Source organism: Spermophilus citellus (assembly GCF_964194105.1).
Source record: "Spermophilus citellus genome assembly, chromosome: 12".
NCBI lineage: Eukaryota > Metazoa > Chordata > Mammalia > Rodentia > Sciuridae > Spermophilus > Spermophilus citellus.
In genome coordinates this window covers 92443583-92462677 of record NC_138198.1, presented here as the reverse complement: position 1 = coordinate 92462677, position 19095 = coordinate 92443583, and the positions used below count along the sequence as shown (strand labels likewise).

Below are 19095 nucleotides of genomic sequence, written 5' to 3'. Positions count from 1 at the left end.
CAGCTAGTGGTTGACTATTAGCTTTCTAAAGCTCATTCCACTTGGGCTGCCTGGCTACATGCTTCCCTCATCCTCAATGCCCTTTGCTCCTATAAACTGCTAATTACCTCTCCAGCCTCTAAGGATCCTCTCTGCACCTCCGCAGGCAGTGCAGTCTGTGCTGCTATCCTAGCACTTAGCTCTGGCCAGTCTAATACTGCAATGCTTGTGGCAATAGCTGCCGGAGGACTCCAGCTTTATTAATGATTCTTCCTGTTCCCTTCATTGGACCCCACTGGCCTTGAACACTCAGAAAAATTCAGGGCTTGTTAAGAAGCTACATTTCACAATTTACAGAGAGGAACAAAATTTAAACCTTGAGGATTCCAAGTATTGGCTGAGGATGTCCAGACATGGGAATTATGAAATACTCTAGTGAGAACATAAACTGATATAACCAATTTGGAAAGACATTTGGCAATATCTAGTGAAAATAAGCATACATGCTCTACAGACCAGTAATTCCACTTTTTGGTATAACTCTAGAGAAACTCACACTTTTACAAAGAGATGTTACTCACTATGGGGGTGGGGGGAACTATAAATACTCTAAACGTTCAGTAGGGTACAACTATAGGCAAACTTTTCACCCAGATAATCAAAGTAAAATGTAAAGTTCCAAACTTCAGTAATACATAACAAATCTATAACAGTGGCTGCCTCTGAGCAGAAAGAGAAGGAAATCGAAGGAATTTCAGCTTTTTCTGATACTTTATTAAAAAACAAAAAAACAAAAACAAAACCTGAAAAACTATGGCGATATGTCCAGAACTGTTAATTCCAACTGGTTTCTGCTGGTATATGGGCACTCTGTGGTATTTTCAAAACAGAATTTTATATATATATGATTGATTATTGTTATTGTTCTTTTACCCACGATTCAGCTTCTCTCTAATACTATCGGATTTCCTGCTTGATTCAATTTTTGTTAATGGCTAATTTTTATGCAAGCAAATTAATATTTATGTACATAGAAAGTGTAAAGATAAACATTATACTTGGTTAAAAGTAAAAGTGCCTCTCAACTCTCCTCAATCCTACCCAACATTTCAGAAGCAATAACTACTGAAAAATGTACAATGTTTTCTTTTAGCTCTTTTTGTATTTACATCTACTTATGCACATATTCAAATGGTTTAAAGGCTTTATTTTCAAAATAAACAAGAGCATCATAGTAGGTACGCTTTTGTACTTAACATGATTGGGAGATTTCCCCACAGAATAATTTTTGTTCTTTTTGTTTGTTTGGTTTTAGTGGTGCTGGGGATTGAAGCCAGGGCCTTATGCATGCTAGACAAGCAGTCTACCAACTGAGCTATATCCCCAGCCCCATGTTTTATTCTTAATAGTCTACAGAATCTGAATGATTTTAATATTCATTTAAAGCTCTTAAGAGTCTATAGAATCCATATACTGTATCATGACTTAAGTATTTCCCTATTATAAAGTAATCAATTTGCATATAATTTTGTCCTTTTGAATAGGACAGCAATAAAGAGACTTGTTTATACTTTCTAGAATATATACATATATATATGTATATATTCTAGATTTTATATAAATCTTTTTTTAATATTTATTTTTTAGCTTTTTTTAGGTGGACACAATATCTTCTATTTTTATGTGGTGCCGAGAATCGAACCCAGTGCCTCAGGCATGCTAGGTAAGCGCACTACCACTTGAGCCACATCCCCAACCCTAGATTTTATATATCTTGAACCAATTCCAAAAGTTGAGTTTTTAATTTGAAGAGTGCTTTAAAAATGTTGACGGGTACCTTCCAATGAGAGTGCCTAGTTAATGAAGGATCTTTAATCTTTGAATTTTTGATAAGCCAATCAAAGGTGGGTGTGACAAGATCATTCCAAGTAGAGGGAGCAGCACAAATGAGGCATAAATGGAAAGGACAGAATGCCCAGTGCAACAACATAATTAGCTGGCATTTCCAGGGCAGACAGTAGGAGAGAGTCTAGGGTAGGGATCAGATTCCTGAGGGGAGGCATGCACTCCATCATAGTGCATGATGTTTACAAACACAGCAAGCAGCTTACACTTCATGCAGGAGGTGATGGTGAGGCCCAGAGGATTAACAGGGAAAGTGCTCTTGTCCCTCAGCCAGCAGCAGAACAGATTTAAACTGAGACACTCCTAGATACAGACCTAGTAGGAACCTGTAAGACTGGCCTGCAGGGAAGATGGGAAGAGCTCCACCAGACAATGATGTTAGTATAAAAATGTGTTAGGACAAAAGATGTGGATAAAAGTCAAGAAACACATGGGGAGAAGTAGGGCAGACAATGACAGGATTGCTTCAGGAACTAAATGTGAATAATGCTTTGATTAATTAAGATGGACAATAAAGCTTGGCACCGTGGCGGATCAGGAAGCTGAGGCAGGAGGATAGTGAGTTCAAAGCCAGCCTCAGCAAAAGCAAGACACTAGGCAACTCAGTGAGACACTGTCTCTAAATAAAATACAAAATAGGGCTGGGATGTGGCTCAGTGTTCAAGCATCCCTGAGTACAATTCCTACTACCAAAAAAAAAAAAAAAAAAAAAAAAAAAAGATGGGCAATAAGAAGAGTGGTCAGAAGACAATATGGTGAAATTAGTTCTGGACTTTCTAATTTAAGGTGTGCATCCAAATTCAGATAGACACAGACATCACAGAGTCAATACTGGGGTTAGAGACAAACACTGGGAACCATCATTTCCTAGATAGCAGTTAGAATACTGAAAAACGATAGGCACACTTGCAGAGAAACAAAAGAAAACTTACTCATTTGAGTTTATTATACTCCAACTTCTGAAAACTACACGAGAAAATGTTCCTGAGACCAAAGAATGGAAAAATTCTATGAAGACTTCGTTGTAATATTGTAAGATCTATTCTAACATCAGCATTTGATTATATTATAAGCCAGAATAAAAAAATCTCTGATTTCACAAGGAGAAACAACTTATAAATAGGATGTTATCTAGAGAATCTTGCCAGCAGAAACCCTTCCTTTAACAGTCTTCTTTTTCAAATTAACAAGAATATTACAAAACATCTGCCAATTGAAAAAAAAAGATGAGAAAAATTGCTCAACTTCATAACCCCTTAAAATACTTTCAGCATTTTGTGAATTTTCTTTTAGACTATTTTTATTATTCCCCTATTTTAAAGTTATAATTTACCTAAATATTACAACTCATGATAACGCTTTTCCATACTACCACAAAACCACCATTAACATCATATCACATATGGTTGAATACATTGTTCCAAGTCAGTGGTCTTCAACCTGGCTGCATTTTAGAATCTTAAGTGAACTCCTCAAAACTGTGAATTTCAGGACCCATTCCCTATCTATTAAATAAAAATCTTTGGGTGTGCCCAAACATTAGCATTTTCTTAAATCTTTCCAAATGACTCCAATGTACAAACAAATTTGGGAAACACTGATATCACCAGTGAACATTTACATTATGTTCTTTATTGACAACTGAAATAGCATTGATATGAATCTCTCAGTGCATATAATATCTTTTTCCTGGGAATCAAGAATACTTTCTTAAGATGGTTTGCAGAAGTGGTATTATTAATTCATGAGATGGAGGTTATTTAATGACCTTTGGTGAGTAATATCAACTGACTTTTCATATAAGCAAGAAGCACCATTTGGAGTCAGGACAAAAGCATGGACTTATTAATGTATTCGGTGCACCCAAAAACAATCTCAAAGGGTTGCTTTAACTTGCACTTTGATGATTATTAGTAAGAACAGATATTTATCCACCTATTTGTTTATTATTCATTAATCTTATCCACTGGAGGTCCTCTGTTCACATCCTTCCACCATGATGCTTGACAGTTATTATCTTTTCTTATTGTTATAATAATTTCTTTATATAACCCTTCTAACATGTGCACTAAAATATTTTCTTCATGGGTTTATTGTCATTTTTACATGCAGGCATATTACAAGCCAATTACATCCACCTTTTCCCTCATGCTTTGTTTTATAGCTTCTGTGAAAAGCTATTTCTCTATCAGTGATGAATTTAAATGTTAGATTTGATTTTTTTCTAATTTTTTCCCAATGGTATGAATGTTTCATATTTGAATTTTCTATCAGGCTTGTATCTTCTTCAACATAAAACACAACTACCACATTACAGGTTCAATAAAAATTTATCATTTGTAATGGCTTTCTATGGCTCAGAAAGAAAAGGTATATAGTTCCCTTGTCCATTACTTCAGTTCAAATGCATCCTCCCACTCCTTCTCTGCAAAAGACTCTGGCACTACTACTATGAAATTCCTTGATCAGCAGAATGTCAAAAGAATTCAGCTCAGAATTTTGCTGGCTATGGGAAAAATTTTACCTTTAAATGTTTGATAAAGGAAATGCCTAAAAATAACTACACGGACCACTACTGCTAAGATTGGCATTTGTCTTGTGGTGTGAATGCCAATTTGATTTAGTTTTCTTCTCTCTCCCTTCTCTTTCTTTGTCCACACATATTCTTACTTTGTTCATAATGCCTTCTACTTGATTAGAAGTGTTAACATAAAAAGATATTTAATAAAAATAACCTTTTAGGAAAAAGATAACTTTCTGCTATAAAATGTGTTTTGTAAAAATTCAAACACCATAGTTATTTATAATGATAAATTTTTGATAGAATTATAATGTAAAAACAAACTTTATTTTACCAAAGGCCTAATTTCAAGATATTACTTCTTATGGAAATAATATGCTTTGGAAAGAAGTATAAATACAAAAACCAATGATTTGAAGAAGCATCCTTCCTTTTCCCAAACTTAGCATACAACACTTAAAAATATATCTTAATAATCAGCAGGAGGTCTAAAAGAAAGGCAATACACCTAGTTCTTGCTTTAATTTCACCCTAAGGGAAATATGATTCATGAGAGATATAAATAGGAAGCAGGGGATTGCCGAAATGATTATGTTTACTGTAACCCACAGTAATACTCTTTCATACAGCAAAAGAAAAAAAATAACATAAAGTTCAGGATGGATACAATCAATGTAAATATTTAAAGCAAACAAATACTAATGTTTCAGGCTACCAGTTTTGAAAATTATAAAATCACATATACATATTAATAAACTACAAAAGTAATGCTACTAATAGGTTATGTATATATTACTTCTGTTTTACAGTAATAAATATCTTCCTCCAGAAAATTGTGCATTTTGATGACCCATGAGGAGAAATACATGTTTAGATAAAACAAGATTTCTTGTACATTATTTGACAGCAATATCAATGTTCCAAACAGGCATACACAGACTCCCCAGAGAACAACCACAGTAAGAAAGAGGGAGAACAATAGATAAACAAAATTGGGGTGGCAAGGAAAAGAACTGGTGAGCTAGGGTAACATTCAAGAAAAACTACTTCAAACTCGTGGTCTTACTCAACCAACTAACCGGTTGTTAAAATTACAGAAAACCATCTATGTTTACCTAACTACAGGAGAAACATTTTTTCTGTCTTCATGTCTTAATTGTTTTAAAAACACAACATGAGCTATCATGGTTTCTAGCAATTTGTCAAACATCTTATTTAAATAAGCATAACTCCAATCCATTCAGTTAACTGGAATCAATATTCCTGAATTTTTATACTGCCACTTGCATAAAGCTTTCAGGAAATATTTCCTTGATGCACCTGCCACCCAATTCCATGAAATCAATATTTCATTGGAGCCAAGCTGGGAAATCCTAAGGCACTGAACTCAAATATGAACGCTGCTTTATGAGTTGCTAAGATAGCAATGAAATTGAACACCACTACCGTCAAAGAGTTTTACCTCTCTTTATTGTAAGGGGTTTGTTTTCTAAGGTACCAATGAAGTAATTAATAACAACATTGTGCTAGGATAACAGTAACAACTTTATTATATTATATAGCACCTTCCTATTTCCAGATGCCAGTCTGTAAGCCCAGAAACAACACTCTTTTGGGCTATTCCTGAAATACATTTATTGTGGTGGTAAGAGATAGCTACCCATCAATATAAAAAGGAAGACTAACAATACAAATCCCAACTTTGAATCCAATTCAAATATAAAGACAACCATTTACTAAAATACATACAAATTACTCTTTAGGCAGAACCCCAAAAATTCAGCACACTATCGGCCACATCTATCATGTTCACATGTGAGAACACGTAAGCAGAGGTTCCACACAGAAAAATTCTGCACATTTTTAAAAAGCTTTTATTCACAGTAAACACCTGGTATTTGCCTTCAAACGTTGTTTTTTCTCAAATAATTACTACCTGAGTACTTCATGCATTGATCTTTAAAAGTAGTTTCCTAGGATCCAATACAGGGTATCATTACTTCATTTTCAGCACCAATAGTGAACAAATGTCAGAACAAAGATATAAAATCCAAACTCTAAACCTATTCATCTCTTAAATGGTAAACATTTGCTGACCCTAAAATTATTCCTTTTGTCACTTGGCTTGTCAAACTGGGTTGTAAGAAAAACTCTGAAAGTTTTCAAAATAAACATTCAGCTAGTACATTCCTATGTCTCCCATTTCCTCCTTGGTTTTTTTCATGGCTCCTAAAAGGCATGTTTTTCTTTTTCGTCTTTTTGTTCTTTTCTCTGGAGACCCCACTTAAAGTTTAACATTTGCTTATAGCCCACTGTGACGAAAAGATTGAATTTAGAATCAGCCAACCTAGGCTCAAATACCAGATCTTCCACTTCTAACTGTGAAGTTAGGCAATATACCCAACTTCTCTCAGCATCAATTTCCTCATGTGTAAAATGAAGAAACAGCACCCACTTCTCAATGTTACTGTGAGGATTAAATTAGCTAAAAAATAGAAAATGCTTGGCTCAGTGCCTGACACTGATCACTTACTGCATAAATGTTAGTTTCCTGCCCTTTTGCCAAAATGACATTCAACAGACAATTCTAATGATATTTACAGACACATACATCTGTGTTTCTTCTTTTCAGTTCTTTACCTGTATTCTACCCACAGGCCTAATAAAATTCCTCTATGTGCAGTGCTCAAAACGATTTTCATTCTTCCGAAGGAAAATAACTGAAACTGCATTGCATAAATAAATAACAACCAAAAGAGGCACCAAATTTCTAAGAAAACATGTCCAAAATTGAAGAAAATCTACCATATTGCTTATAAAAAACTTAAAATGCCTAAGCAGCTTAAGGAAAATTATGTTGCAGAATTCCTTAAAAGTACAGCCCAATTTGATTCTCAGTAAAACAGAGTCAGAATAATGAAGTGCTTTCAATGAAGAAAAAAACAAAATCACTGGGAAAAATCAGCCATCAGCCTCCAGCATATTGATTAATGTCATCAGGCTACTTTGCTTCAAAGAGCCCCAAGCAAAAGTGTGAACAAGTAGACTACAACTTCAGCAAGAAAGAGTATGGAGATGCAGTCAATGTTCACAGGGAAGAAGGTTCTGGATACACGCCAGAAAGAAAAATAAAACATTACTCAAATTGTAATAGGGTTTTTATGATGAGATAAATTTGTGCTTAAAAATATGGCCACAGTGTACACGAACTGTAATTCTAACAGAGAAATTAGAAAGCACACCAGAGCGCCCCACATATTTTCACTTTCCTACATGTTACCCTTTCTCAATTTCCATTCCAAACGGCACTGCCACACTGACAGACGGAAAGTATGTGAGCGACATCATTCTGGGAATCACTCTCATAACCTTCTACCCAGTCATTCAGATCGCACTGCCTGGTCTTTAGTTGTCCTCTCATGTCCACTAAACATGAACTGGGAATGAGTGACCACTCCAGGGTTCCATATGGGAAGACCCTCAATGTCCATTTCACCCACATCACTAGCTGGTACCTACCCGGAAGGAATGAACGGAACCACTCCAATGCAATCCCAGCCACTCCTGCTAGTTCAAGCATTCGGTTCAGCATCACCTCATGACCAACACGAAAGCAGCTGAGGCTCTAATATAATCATCATGGAAAGTTGTCCCAAATCCTTCATTCGAGGAAGATCCTTCATACACACCAACGCTGTCTCCAAGCCATGCCGGGGTCTGAAACCAGACTGGAAAATATTATATATGTGTATATATAGTAAAACTCCCACAAACCACTCTTCTACTTTGTCATATTTATTTACAACTGCTAATCCCATCCTCTATGCATCACCTTTGCAAGGTGAAAATATGACCATTCAAGGAAAGATCCTTTCCATAGTAGAAGGTAAACTTAAAGCATATGAAGACCTGGTGCTGCCTGGTAAGGTGGTTGAGGCGATCCCAAATGGAACATACTTTGTCCTGAAGGGAAGAGAGAAAACACAATATTGGTTTCCAAGGCTAATTTTCTAAACTTGGTGGACAGGATCAAACTATTCTGATTGTTTTAAAAGCCTTGGCATTTTCAGGGGATAGAATAACAGTGCCAGATTAATTTTTGAAGCTCAATTTGTTATTACCAATTGTGCCTCAACTCCTGAATCCCACTGGGTAGATACTGCTTTCATAATCCTAACTACCACCACCTTAATCACATTATCAGACTCTGTGCTCATCAAAGAGCTCTACTGCGCTTACTCATCGCGGAGACAGGGAGGGCTAGGAACCTTAGAGTGAACCACAACTTCAACTGGGAGGAAAAACAGAAAAGTGATCAATCGAGCCCCAAGATCTATTATACCTTAAAAAAATAAAATAAAATAAAATTCAAGACAACTTTAAAAAAAATTTCCTTGTCTCTCCTTAATGAATAGACTTTTTAGAAAGAAAGTGATAGAGTATACAAAGTTTAACCAAAGAGTCACCATTTTTATTATCTTGAGCCCTTTATTAAAAGATTGAAGACTATTCCTTTCAGCTTGCCCATTTTACCTAAAAGAAAATACAGACAACTACAACTTTCAATCCCACCACAAAATTTTACCAAGTTTCTATTTCCAGAATATGTTTTAAATGAGTTATATCACTGCAACATTATTTTCTATGTACTTACCCTAAATTATTTTGTATCAAGAAAACAGCTACCTATGAAAGTGCTTGTCACATGTAATTCCATTTAAAAGTTAGTAGAATTCTGTCTTATCTCCATTTCACTTGCTCTCCTGGCCAGACTCACTCCATCCTTGTCTGTTACATTCAGTTTATATTAAAAGAGCTTGGAAATGTCCATCTGCTAGCCTGCCTACATACATTCACTCCCAACTCCGTTAAGTTCTGTGGACATTAAATATCCAGAAATCTTTCAGACAGATTTGGACCTGTAATACTTATTATGTTTTTCTGCACAGTCCCCACTACCTTACTACATCTCCTAAAACTGACATGTCCCTCATTAAGGATCATTCACGTAGGTAAGACTCAGAAAACATTATTTAAAAATTGAAGGGACAGTATACTTGGTTGTTTAGTTCAGGCTCACAGACTGCTTGGTGATTGCAAAATAGTGGTTTTCCTCCTAAATGTTAAGTTCTCAAATTGAACCCTGCAGCATTATCTGGTTTCTGACCATAGCACAATAAGTTTATCAGTTTTCAAACCATCCCTTATGCAGATAAGGCTAAAGGTTATCTGTAAGTAATAAAGGTTTGGTCAATAAACATTTGCTCTGATGCCTACTATGAACTAGGAAACGTACAAGATGTGCAAATATAAGGTATGTCACTCACCATTGAGGAATTCATAATTCAGTTGAAAGAGAGAGGTATAAACAAAACAATTATAATAATGATACAGTAAAAAAAATTCCCATGGAATACAAAAGAAAATTTATTCTGCCTGGATGCTATGGGGAAAGTTTCATCAGGAAAGTGACAATCTGTATCTTAAATGATAACAGGCATTCGAATGACAGTGACAGTAATAACCCACAGAAGCTAAGCCATTAGATCTATGCAATTTACAAGAATCTTGGAAATCAGTTCAATACTTGCAACTAAAATATACACTATGCTATATTTAGTTTCACATGCAGCAAACTATTTCATTATAACAGAAAACTCCTCACATATTATAAACATTCAAATATATAAAAGCTGTGAGAATCTCAGTGACTGAAGTACACAAATAATGACACAGATTTTCCAAGAAATTAATTATTTACAACATATATAAATTTAGAGCTCCTAAGAAAAAGCAAAGTGGGATAGTTCATTAAAGTCTATTCTCCAAAATTTTATTTTGTGTATTTAAAATTTCATAATTGAATTTCAAACAAAATTTAGGTGATATGTAAATACGCAGGACATTATGACACATCTTCCTTCCTCCAAAAATAAAAAATAAAACCATGCCAATTAGATAATTAGGAGTACTATATGTATAACATATATACTATATGTTAACGCATATGAATTTAGAAGGTGAGGGAGCAGAGGAAATTCTACATCAAGATTGTAGATTCAGAAGGCTCGGGTGGCTGAACAATGGGAGTTAGCTAAGGAAATACACTCTATAAATTGCAAATAAGACCTAGGAAAGCATATTATTTCACAAAAAAATAATTTAATTCCTGGTATTCTATATCTCAGGAAAATCCCTAATCCCACACTCCCAACGTTCATCCCTAGCATATTTCATTACTAATAACAACTGGCTTTGCTCCACCAACTCACAGTAATTTAAAATCTTGTCATGCAGTCTGAATTAAGAAACTAACTAGAATCCCTTTTCTAATCTTGGATAAAATTTTAGATAGAACTTAACTGGTCAATGATATTATACATTTCTTATTGAAATGTGAAACATTTGGCACCAGTGTGCCAAAATACTACTATAAATAGCTTAGGAATAATATAAATTGGACTTCATCCCATCTTGATTAACTGCCTCCAAATTGCTAACAAAATGGCCAACATGAAATCTCGTAAACCAAGTATCTTACAATTGGCAGCACATTTTCAAATTTTTCCACATTATTTTTATCTTTATTACAGCCTTATAATGCAAATAAAGTTAAGGTTCTTCTATTTTACTGGAAAGATGAGAAAGAAATGACAGACAGACGACTGACTGACTGATTTATCCAGGATAACACATTATGTTAGAAGCAGAAATAAATCTGGAATTCAAATTTCCATTCACTCAATCAGAAAACATCATGAGCCTATTATGTGAAGGGCACCGTAGGGAAGAAAAGGATCAATGAGACATGAACTTTACCATTAAGGAAATTGTAGTCCTATTACAACAAGAGAAAATTTGAGAGAGTTTATTAGATACTACAGCAAAGGAAGACACACATTATGTTATAATGGAAAAGCAAGGATAAGATGATGAACTGAAGCTGAAGGAGTTAAAAGAATTCTACACTGAGAAAGTGGACTTCACATCTGAGCCTTGAAGATGGGGGTGGAAAGCAAGAAACAGTGAGGGTCCTTATAGGCTGGCAGTGACAGACCTAAAAAATACATGAAATGTTTACATAAAGTATACAATTTTTTTCAATATAAAAATACATATTTAACACGAATCAAGTCCAAGCATGAGATTAAATGAAAAAATAGGAATGGGAGAGGTTGTTATTTCATCCTCAATAAGGACTTCCCTGCACTTAAGTCCTGCCCACTGTTTAATTGGGAACATGCCTCTTTTGCAATAACCATAGTACACCCACCCCCTGCCCACCCCTAACCACCACCACCCCCAACCACCACCACCCCCCTCCTCAGCTTCTCTTTGAGCTTAGTACAAGTATAGGTAAGGCCAATAGGACATAAGGAAAGAACTGATGCCCTTAACATCCAGAACAAATCTACAAAGGGATTACATGTGCTCCTTCTTCCAACTGCAAGCTCTCTCAGATCAATGAGATGAGAAGAAAATCACAGAGATGGGAACGCAACAAGCTGCAAGGATCTGGTTCCCGGGACATCTTGGTAGAGCAAAACTAATCCCATCACTCCTGGGACTACCCTTCAAACACCTATTTGATTAAGCCATTTATGTGGGAAATCCATCATACCTAAGCAAACTTATACATAAGCTTGTATAATAGGTTACTGTATAAAGTAAATAGCAATCAAAAGTAATTCTCAAAAATCTAAAAAAAACAATCTGAAAATATGTAAATTATTTGCAAGGGCTAAAATAAAATGTGCAACATGCAGTTGTAAGAATTTTTAAGTGTATTTTTAAATTTTAATCTATAGAACAGCCATAAACATTAAAAAGTTCAGGGGTCAATATTATTTTATATGTGAGGAATAATAAAACATATAATTAATTACAAAAGATATGTGATAGCCACAAATTGTAATGAATTTAACCTCATTTAACCCATTAAAAAATCATTACACATATTCCATGCTACGTTGATACCTAAAGACCCATTCATTAAGTCAAATAAATTATTAATATCAGAAAAATAGGAATCAATGATTGAAAACTTGATTTTTGCTGTAGGTTCACATTGGTCTATGTTTTCATTTACCCAATGGACTTTTCAGACACCTCAATTTCATTGATTATATTTATATATTTAATTATTTTTATATTTGTGCATTTAACTGCTATCCACCTGTGTTTATGTAGAGAACAAGGAAAAATATAATAAGTAAGCATAAAATAGAATAACATTTAAGAATATTAATACATAAAAGCACAATGGGCTGCAAGTCCACTTGGAAAAACTGAAATCAAGAGAAAAATGGATGCTGGATGAACCTTTTTATTCAAACTATCTGCAGGCAAATCTATTGGCCCTTGTTTTACTCGTCTTATTCTCATGTACATTAGAAAGAACAACTAGACTAGGAATAGTCAATAAAATTATCTGTTCCATTTTCATTGGTTCACTGAGCCTGGCTCTCGCTGGATCTCTTCAATCAGCCCCCAGCAAGGGAAGTCTATTCTCCTGGTACTCCTTTGGGGCACCAAGGAGCCAATGAGACCAGAACCAAGAACTTTAGATCACTATTATAATCTACAGTACAATCTTTCTTTTACCCTTATGCCAAGAGTGCTACTGGAGGCAAATGGGTAATCAGGTAATAAAAGATGATAATAAAATCAGGTAATAGAAGATGACTGGATCACAGTCATCTTTAACTCAACACTTCAGTAAAAACAACTGAAAGGCATGATCCTTCTAATAGTACCTTAGAACACACCTGTTTTCTTTATAAAGTCTAGTCTTCACTCACTAGTAGGCTTTTGTATATTCTACTCAAACTCCAAAACAATCACCCTCTTCTAAGTTGAAAGATGACTCAAATATTCACTAACTCTACTATTGTGGACAAGTGACTTACATTTTCAAAGTCTTAGTTTACTATCTGTAAAATAAGAATCTAAAACTATATGATTTGTGAAGACCTCCCCAGAAACACAATGGTATAATTCCAAATTAAACTTCATCACATCTTAGCTTGCATCGTAAGTAGGAGCTGTCTGAAGGATCTGCTTCTAGAAAGGAGTTTGTGCTTTACAACAATTCTCACAAGTATAGTTTAAGGTTGACAAATGACAACAGTAAAACTAGTCCTGACCTTCTCTTTACCAAAGCACTTAACCCCTCCTGATACTGAGGGCTCTCACTACCCGTCCACTTTGTTTTCACAGAGCTACACTGTTTAAATAAAGACTAGAAGTTTTGGGAAACTAGGTAGTTGAAGTTGAGTAAAGGGAAGACTGGATTTTAAATTTTAGATAATTATCCTAATTTCCCAAAATGCCTTTGAGTTTATTTCATAAGTACTCATCCCTTTCTTCGAAGAAGACTGTAGGTTCACATTAGTCTACCACTGTGCCTGATTATACAAAGTAATTTATGAAAGTATAAAAACTAAAATTTGTAACTTTTTTTTTTTGGTAACATGACAGACGAATGATTTGTAAAAATAAGCATTAAGTGATCATCTTAAAAATCAAGTTAAAATTCCCAATATTGAAATTGGAATTTTTAAGAGGGTGGGAGGCTAGAGATATGGCTCAGTGTTCTAACATTTGCCTAGCACGCATGAGGCCCTTGGTTTTGATCCCCAGCACTGCAAAATAAATAAATAAATAAATAAATAAAATTAAAATTTTTAATTTTAGAAACTGGTTTGGTAATGCCTAATAGAATCTCTGTTCCTAGATGTGCACTTCCCTTCTTGGAGTGAACATATGGGGGATTCCTAAGTGAACTTTGCCAGCAACCCCAACACTTAGCAACTTAAGATTGGAGGCATTCTTTCAACTATCCCACTAACAAAAGCCTATTCCTAGGATCTGCAGCAATGCCATTTTCTAGCAATGAGCAGGTCTTCTTCAAAGAACACAAAATAAACAACAAGTTGAATAATTTGTTATATAAATCATTGTACTTCATGAAGACATGTTAGAAAAGAATTAAGTCATGGATTCAGGAGAACCTTGGCCTGGCAATTTTGCATGTCTATTGTAAAAGTAAAAATTAAAAGGAAAGAGAAACGATCTTGTGACTCCCAGCAGGAGTACAGGAAGGCTGATGGATAAGTGGACATGATACAAATTACAAATAACAGTAAATTGTCTCTGGTCATTTTCTGCTTAACAAAATTTCCTAAAGGAAGCACTGATGGTGCTTCTGAAACTATATTCACTTATGCCTCTCAGCCTTCTAGTGTCTTTTCCCACTTGCCTCTCTTAAAAGAAAAATGGGATTAATAACCCAGTGTTCCAGTACCTCCACCCAACCACGGTTTAAACAATACCATCTATTTTCATTCAGTTGTTTCCACAAATGGACATACTGCTAATCTCTAAAATTGTCTTTTGGATTATCTACATTTTGTTAGTAATCATGCTTTGATTAATCAAGTTAGCCAGAAAGAAGAATTTTAATTTCTAAGTCTAAGATCAACAATAAAACAGTAATATTCCTATGAAGTCTTTGGTTCTCCCTTTATTCACAGCACAAGTCACATTCTCACAGTGTTATCTTGTTTAAAAAAAAAAAAAAAGTAAAAAAGTTGCATTTGAACGATGTCTTGCTGCTGCCCATATCCTTGATTCTTTACTCAAAATCACCTCCTCATATTAGACGAGCATGGTCATCAATGTCTGTCAAAGGCGTGGCATCCCACAAATCTCAGGGTTTATGAGAAGGCTTTTTTTTTTTTTTTTATCCATCCATCCTAATTACAATTAGACTATAAACTGAAAGCACTTCAACACATTTACCTACAAGTTAGATTTTAATCTTGGTGAGTAATATATACAAGACATCAACAATGAACCAGAAAAGCCACTAAAGAAGATGGGGGGAGTATTTATTAATAGAATCTTATAGCTCTTAACTTTGTAAAATTGAAATCCTGTTTTATCACTAGCCACTGGAAGAATTATCTCAAGGTACTTAAGCTCACCTGCCTTCATTTCTTCTCTGTAACATGGGATATAGCAGAATATCTACTCACCGCAGTGCTTAGTTTACAAAGATAATTCACACAAAGTCCTTAGCCTAATATAAAGTATCAATAAACATCAGTATTCTTTTTATCATCAAGTCCCTACTCATTAATTTGCCTGACATGCTACATAAAACACAATGTCTCGGCACTCTGCTAAGAAAATTAATGGATAAAGGTATCAGTTTCTTATTTTAATGATTTTAGATTTGTGCTAGAAAGACAATCCTTACTGTCATGTTGGAATACCAGATATTTGTAAAAAAAAAAAAAAATCAAGAGTTTAGACATTCCCAAGTATAAAAGTTAAACATTATGCACTAGGTTTAAGACATGCTTCACAGAGATTAGAAGATTGAATTAAATAACACAAAAACTGATCTGGAACCACACTGTTAAACCCCAAAGCAGAGACCACATTTTGCTCTTCTATTAACCCCATCATGGGCTTAGAAATGCTAACAGAATAAATATTTGCCTCATAACTTCCACAAAGCCCCTAGGATCTTATAAGTGAACACTGAGTAGGCCCTTAACTGGCCAACTTTGTGCAACGATAGTCTCTCTCTACAACTTATATTCCTTGATGCCCTTTAATTTCTCTTATGTCCCTCTAATGTGACTCCTATGCATCCTGGGCATACACACTTGCATACTGAAAAAAGCCCAAAAGATGATAACCAACAGATTGAAGAGACCAAATACAAAAATCTTTACACTACACCTAGCACAGGTCTTGACTTTAAAAAAAAAAAAAAAAAAAAGGTTAACAAAATAATCACCTGAATTTCAGGCAGAGCTCCAGCCAACAATTAGCAATTTAATTTTGCTTGGGTATGTGAGGAGGCATTAGATAAATAGTCTTTTTCCCCCCTAAGAGAAGTACAACTTATTCTTAGGAATTATGCACTATAGCTTTTAGAAAACCTGGCTCAACAAAACACCATAATTTTTATTCCTTCTGAAAACAAATCAACTATAAAAAGAAGTCCCCATGTCAGCATATCAACTATTTTGCATTTGAATTATGTTGTCAAGTTCAAAACAATGAAGCAAAACTAAAATCATTTAGGCGTGTGGCAATTAAGAGCACAAGGAATGAAAGAAAAGATGAAGAGAAAAGACCACTTAGGAAAGAATGAAACAAAATCACGCCGCTTACGAGCCTGCTCCTCCCCAAAGATTTTCACCTGCACAGGATACTTAGAAAGACTCATGCACGGTGTAATTTTATATCCATTTCTGGTTCTATTTCTGCACTGAAATATTTATAGAGTGCTCAGTGTTTCTGGAGTAAATTATACCTAGATCTTGGTAAAGCTAAAATCACTTAAATTACCTTTTTTGCTCAATTATTTGGAAGAATGGAGAAAGAAAGCTTGACAGAATAAAAAGATGTATTAAGCAATGGCCATTTCATAGCTATAATTGCATAGCTTAGTGGATATTGATGCCTTGAGGGCTATATGCAGTCACCACAGCTATTTTTACCAAAGGCTTCAAATAAAATCCAAATCAATTTATGTTATGTGAGCATACACATTATACTTGAACATGAAAGTTCTTAAGCCAAGTATTCCATCGGTTTGTATGTTAGGAATAACATAGAAAAACACAGATTAGCAGTACACAAAATGGACGTATGGTACTATGTTAAGCACACAAGTATAAATACCTTCCAAAATAACCACTCAATTCTAGAAATATTCTTATGATACGCCATGAAATTCAGAAAATGTTCCAAATTTGGAAATCACTGTTATGGACTGAATGCCATTCACCTTCCCCAAGATTCACATGTTGAACCCTGAGCCCTCAATGTGATTATATTTAGTCCTCTAAGGAAATAACTAACCTTAAATGAGAAAGGGGTCCTGATCTGATAGGATTAGTGTTCTTATAAGAAGTGACAGACAGCTCTCTCTTTCTCTGCAAACTGTACTGAGGAAAGGCCCTATGAGGACATAAGCAAGAAGGTCAGCTACAAGTAAGGAAGAGACCTCTAATCAAAAATTGACCCTGCCAGACTGATCTGGGACTTCTGGTCTCCAGAATTGTGAGCAAATAGATTTCTATTACTTCAGCCACCCAGTCTATGACATTTTGATATGGTGGCATATACAAACTAAGACAATCACTATTAATATGACTTTGATGTGGAGAATCCTGTTTTAAACTTACTATATCACTGTGAAGCACTGCATGTGAAAAGTACATTAGACCCACTCACTCAGCAATTCAATCTTATATCAAAAATGTGATAACTATCAAAAGTATATAGGAGTGTACACACACACACACACACACACACACACAACTCAATTCATAAATGCCTTGTGGGCTCTACTTCTATTTTTCAAACCATTAAAGAAATAATGGGGGAAATTTCACAATGAAAGACAAGTCATCAACTGTGGCTGTAATGTCAGATATTTGACTTTGAAGGCTCTACAGCTGCCCAAGTCCAAGTTGATTAGGGTTGTACTAAAGATCTGGAACCTGATCTTGTAGGATAATGTTTCACATAATTACTTTTAACTTAGGAACTGCTTCCACAGTAAAATATAACGGTACTCCCCTCAAGAATTATTTCAATTATTTTTGTCACTATATAAAAAAGTAATTTTAAGTTTAACAAAAATTTAATTTATGAGATTACAAAATTATTTTTAAACAATTAGTAATATTCATATATGACTATGTATTTAATCAACACTATACCATTTAAGTTGAAAATTATTTACAGAAAACATACAATGCCAACAAATATTTTTAAAGATTTATTTGGGGAAAAGTCAAATGTATATTAAAATGACCAGATTAGAAATTCAAAATTTCACCTACATGTAAAGTATAACAACATGCATTCATCATTCATATCATATATTGTCAGAAATATCATAATTTATACAGAAACCAAAAAATAGGAAAAATACCATGCCTAATTTCATCTGATTAACCACAAACATACAATGTATAGTAGTTTTTGATTCATAATTCACCAAGTGTGATACTGGTTCTAGAATATTATGGATCATTAGTAAGAAATGCTACAATAAATGTTGTTGTTTGTTTGAGGGTGAGAAAATAGATTTGAAAAGGGAAACCTAGGAGTATGGTCAACAGATAAGAAGACAGTGCAATAATACAGGTAAGAAATAATAAGTGCTTGAAGAATGGCAAAAAGCAGGATACAGAGAAAGAAATGTGTACCTGAGTAGTAGAACTGACACTATCCATGAACCAACTGGCCGTAAGGGCTGGGAGAAGACTGTTAAGAATGACTCTAATGGAGATTTCTAATCTCACAGTGATGACAAGTAAAATTTTGCTATCAACCTCTAGAGGCTTGCTTAGACACATGGACACACACATAAATATATGCAAATTACCCTATGTTTCTGCTTAATAACGCCATTGTCTCATGCATCCCTCTCTCAGTAGCTGACTGTGCACACCATTTACACAATGAGAGAATTAGATGTTAACAAATGGTAGGGATGACACTGTGTGCTAACACTATAATTCTAAAATGCCCCAACACAAACAAACTAGACCACCATTTCAGTATGAAAGGAGGACTGCCAACATGGAGACTGGAGATAAGAATTGATTTTGCAATAGAAATTATTTGTGTCTCTCTCTTATCTCTAGACAAAA

At 34.7% G+C, this 19095-nt stretch overlaps 1 protein-coding gene across 1 annotated transcript in view; it reads right to left on the bottom strand.

The window, feature by feature from the left end:
* The window catches only part of ASXL3 (ASXL transcriptional regulator 3), a 166276-nt gene that overhangs the window by 107925 nt on the left and 39256 nt on the right, over positions 1-19095 (bottom strand). The gene's annotated exons all lie outside the window — the stretch shown is intronic.